Raw genomic sequence first — 4,576 nt, forward strand, 5'->3', positions numbered from 1 at the left:
CATTTGATCCAGCTGCCCCACTACTAGGAATATACCCCAAAGAGACCATAACTGCTGCCCAAACAGATATATGCACACCCAGGTTTATCGCGGCTTGTTCATAATAACAAGGAGTTGGAAACAACCTAAGTGCCTATCAACAAATGAATGGATAGAGAAGTTGTGGTATATTCATACAATGGACTACTACACTGCATTGTAAAAGAAACTCATGCAATATTATTGAAATGGGTGACAATGGAGGATATTATACTGAGTGAAATATCTTCGTCACAAAAAGACAAATATTGTATGCTGCCACTGTTGTAAAACAAGACTGACATCAGGGTTGGGGGGAGACTGAGAAAGATGGGCTAAATAATGTATACTGCATTGAATCAGATGAGGGAGAAAACTCTTTAAAAGCGATATGTGATCAGGTATTTTTGTCATGATGGGAGTCCAGAGTGAAGGCTGCATAGTGGAGTGGACCTGGGGGGAGGGATTGTAAAACAATGAAAGAATTTTTCTTTTACTTTTCCAAGAGGGAAGTATACTGGGGAGGAGGGTTGGGAGGGGAGAAAAATGCAACAATGAATGACTGGGAAAAAACACACACAACAAACAAAAATCCAGTGTATTCAAATTTTGTAAATAAACTAGTAAAAAAAAAGTTCCTTATTTTTCAATGCAGCATAGTATTCCATTGTGTGAATGTACAACAGCTTCTCTATCCATTCATTTGTTGATGGGCACTTGGATTGTTTCCAACTCCTTGCTTGTGAACAGAGCCACAATAAACATGGATGTGCACTTATCTACTTGGGTGGCAGTTACGGTTTCTTTAGGGTATATTCCTAGTAGTGGAATTGCTGTGTCAAATGGTATTTCTATTGCCAACCTTTTGAGAAAATGCCATACTGCCTTCTATAGTGGATGCAACCATCTTACACTCCCATCAACAATGACTAAGGATTTCAGTTTCTCAGCAATCTCACCAGCATTTGTTGTTTGCTGTTCTGTTAAATTTTGCTTTTCTTACTAGGGTGAGATGATATCATATAGTTGTTTTGATTTGCATCTCTCTTTGAGCTAGGGATTTTGAACATTGCTTCATGCGTTTGTTGGTCATCTGAACGTCTTCTTTGGTGAAGTGTCTGTTCATATCCTGTGTCCATTTTTCAATTGGGTTGCTTACCTTTATCTTATTGTGATGCTCAAGTATTCTATAAATTCTAGATATAAGACCCTTATTATGTCATTATCAAATACTTTTTCCCAGTCTGTGTCTTCCCTTTTTACCCTGTTGGAGAAGTTTTTGGATGTGCATAGGGATTTGATTCTTAGAAGGTCCTATTAATCTATTTTATCTTCTCCTGGTTGTAGGTTTTTCAGGATGCTTGGAAGACCATGTTGTAGATTAGGGCTTCTAGGCTTCTCCAAGCTTTTCTCTAATGAAATGTATAGTCCTTGGTTTTAGTCCTAAGTCCTTGATCCACTTTGAGTTGGTTTTTGTATATGAAGTGAGATGTGGGTCTTACTTGAGTTTTCTGCAGATGATTTTTCAATTTTGCCAATACCATTTGTTAAAAGACTGTTGTTTCCCCATCTAACTGATTTAATCTCCTTGTCAAAAATCAGTTGACCATAAATAGATGGGCTGATTTCCAGGTTCTCAATTCTATTCCATTGATCTAGGTGTCTGTCATTGTACCATGCTGTCTTGACCACCACGGCAGTGTAGTAGGATTTGAAATCAGTGAGTGAGATGCCTCCTACCTTGTTTCTCGTAAGGAGTGCTTTCCATATTTGAGGCCTATTTTGTAGGTCACCTGTTTACTGGTACCTTCATGTGAATTGTTGGGTTTTTTTTTTTTTTTTGTTGTTGTTGTTTTTCCCCGATGAGGAAATTCTTTGATTTTACTAAACAAGGTGCATTGTTGAGTGAGTTGGTGTCTAACTCTGATATAAAAGCCTAATAGCCACTCACTGACGGGGAGGCAGTCTCTGAGAAGGATCTCATTGCTTTCTCCCAGATCAGTAATAAAGTGCTTATGGATATTGCAACCTGTCTGTGTTACTGGCAATTGACTACTTGTGTTCAGTAACAATACTATGATCTTTAACTCTTTAAGAAAATAAATCTATATTTCCTGTCTTCCTAACTTTCTCACTTGAAAACAAGAAAACCAAGTCCAGATAGAATAAGAGTTAAAAGTTTTTCAAACTCACAAAATATATACATATACATATACACATATAAACACAAAACAGGTACACAAATATTTCCTTGTTCTCTGCTTCACAGCCTGTCTCCTCCACCTGCTTGTTGATGGGATTTGCCCACAAAGGAAGACTTGGGAGTCTGTGAAGCGTTTGTTTTCAAGGACGCCACTAGAGAAAAGAGCAACCTGTTAAGGTCATAGATAGAGAAGAATCTCTCACCATTGGTTTTTCTGAGCTCCTCCACCAGAGTGCGGGCTTCCTGCTGGACACACTCCTCCATGCTCTTCTTCCCCATGCCGAAATTCCGCAGAGTTGTGAGGGAGAAGCGCCGCATCTCCTTCCATGTCTTTCCGTTGCTAAAAAGGATTCCTACCAAGAGCAATAGCAGAAGAGAAGGGAGATTTTTAGCAAAGAGGAGGACGCTGACCTTACCAACCATGGGGATGTGTCTGGTTCTGCCTGAGCAGGTGGCTGTTCAATTTCTATTGAGCATTCCTTACTGCCAAAGGCTTGCACACGCCCACTTACCATGTCCTTTACTCATTTTTTTCACCCAGTGGGAAACAGCCTCTTTCAGCAAACTCTTCTCCATGATCAATCAAAGCTTCCTTCAGTGCTTCATATCCATGCAACACCACTGCGGGCATCATGTCAAAATAAAGTGTGAACACGGGACCATAGACTTTTGATATCTGGGAAAAGGAGATGCAAATCTTAATAAAAGAAGGCACTATTTCAGGGAACTCTGGCGGTCTAGTGGTAAGAACTACACTGCAGTCCCACAGATATGCATTTTAATCCACCAGATGCTCAGGTTGAGAAGGAGGGGCAATCTCCTCTTGTGCCAGTTGGATCTGATTTGAAAGAACACAACAAAACACACAAAAATCAGTATTTCTTATTTACTGTGCATAATTCACATAGATACTATTATTAAGACATTGTTAGCATTTTATTTTGATACACAAAGCTTTAAATATTTATTATTTTAATAAATAATTTTGGTGGATATTATTAAGGCTGCCATGTGCTAAGCTCTGGTCTGGACACCTGGATCAATGACAGTAGTCATCTCCTCAGCACCTTAAGAAGGCTGTCTATTTATCACAGTTTTACAGAGAAAGAACTGAGGTCTTAAAAATTGAAATTTAGTTCCCAATGTCCCACAGCTTGCAAAAAGTCAAATCTGAGCCACCTCTGAAAGAAATTCTGACACCTGAGCAATTTAGTAGTCCCAAGTTCCCATTTTTGTATCATTGTCCTGCAGACCAACTGGGAATCACTTATAAAGCTATTCCTTTGCAGACTGAATATTACTGGCATTGAGTTTTAAAGTCACCCCAGATGACTCCAAGTCCACAATAGGTTAAGGTCAATGGGCATTTGTTAATACAAATAGAGAGCAGGCAACATCTCATGGACAAATTGTTTGTTTCATCCTGGACCATTGTAAGGCACAAATGACAGTCTGTACTGAGATTAGATACTTAAATTACCAGGACCTCCCTAATGACTGTGTATTTCATTCACTGTTCCCTTGACATGCACAACCTACCTCCACAGGTAAGTATTATTTTCCTGGTAATCTGAACAAAACATGTAGTTGAAATGAGTGAAATATGTAATCACTAAGCACTTGCACCACTACCTTCATCCAAGATGTCATAGTAAATGACTGTGAAATAACAAAAGGCAACTCTCCCCTCCTTACTTGATGGTATACCACTGTCCTATTCATCCTTATTTATTGCTTTCGTACAAGAAACTTAATATTTAACTTTGCCACACATGCATGACTTTATTTCTCTATTTCTGATGGTGTCAGATTATTTTTAAAAAGCAACAGAAATGGCAAAATCCACAAAAAGGATTTTGTTTTACAAAGATAAGCATTGATATTCTTCACTGAATTTTATTTTCAAATTGAAATTTCTTTACTTACCCCTGCATGCCATAAAAGGAGCATAAGAGACACTTACATCACTTAGAGATTTGCTGATATTCTTAAAACTCAACTGCAGACTATTTCCAATAAATGGGAGAGGAGTGGGGCCAGGGGGGAGTTTCCCTTTCCCATTGTTTTGTTTCCAGAGGGAAAACAGAAACAAGCAGGAGACACAGAGAAGTAGGACCAGAACTAGAGCCATTGAAGCCTTCTGTTCTTACTCGGGATTTCTTATACAAGTTCTATCATCTTCTTGTTGCTGCATTTCTGATTATGATGGATAAAGTAACCAATCACATACATTTCCTATAATCCCTCCCTGATTGTTTTCAGCCAATGATAGAAAATGAGAATAATATTCATTTACTACATTCCACAAGGCTGGAGGCACAAGTATTTTGCAATCTAAAGCTGGGTTAAAGGCTA

At 38.6% G+C, this 4,576-nt stretch overlaps 1 pseudogene; it reads right to left on the reverse strand.

Annotated features, from left to right (window-relative positions):
* Window positions 1–4,352, reverse strand: part of LOC102867757 — a 21,155-nt pseudogene extending 16,803 nt beyond the window's left edge.
* Between the last annotated feature and the right edge of the window lie 224 nt (window positions 4,353–4,576).

This window comes from Elephantulus edwardii, unplaced genomic scaffold (genome assembly GCF_000299155.1).
Source record: "Elephantulus edwardii isolate Elephantulus edwardi_28Jun2011 unplaced genomic scaffold, EleEdw1.0 scaffold00007, whole genome shotgun sequence".
Taxonomy (NCBI): domain Eukaryota; kingdom Metazoa; phylum Chordata; class Mammalia; order Macroscelidea; family Macroscelididae; genus Elephantulus; species Elephantulus edwardii.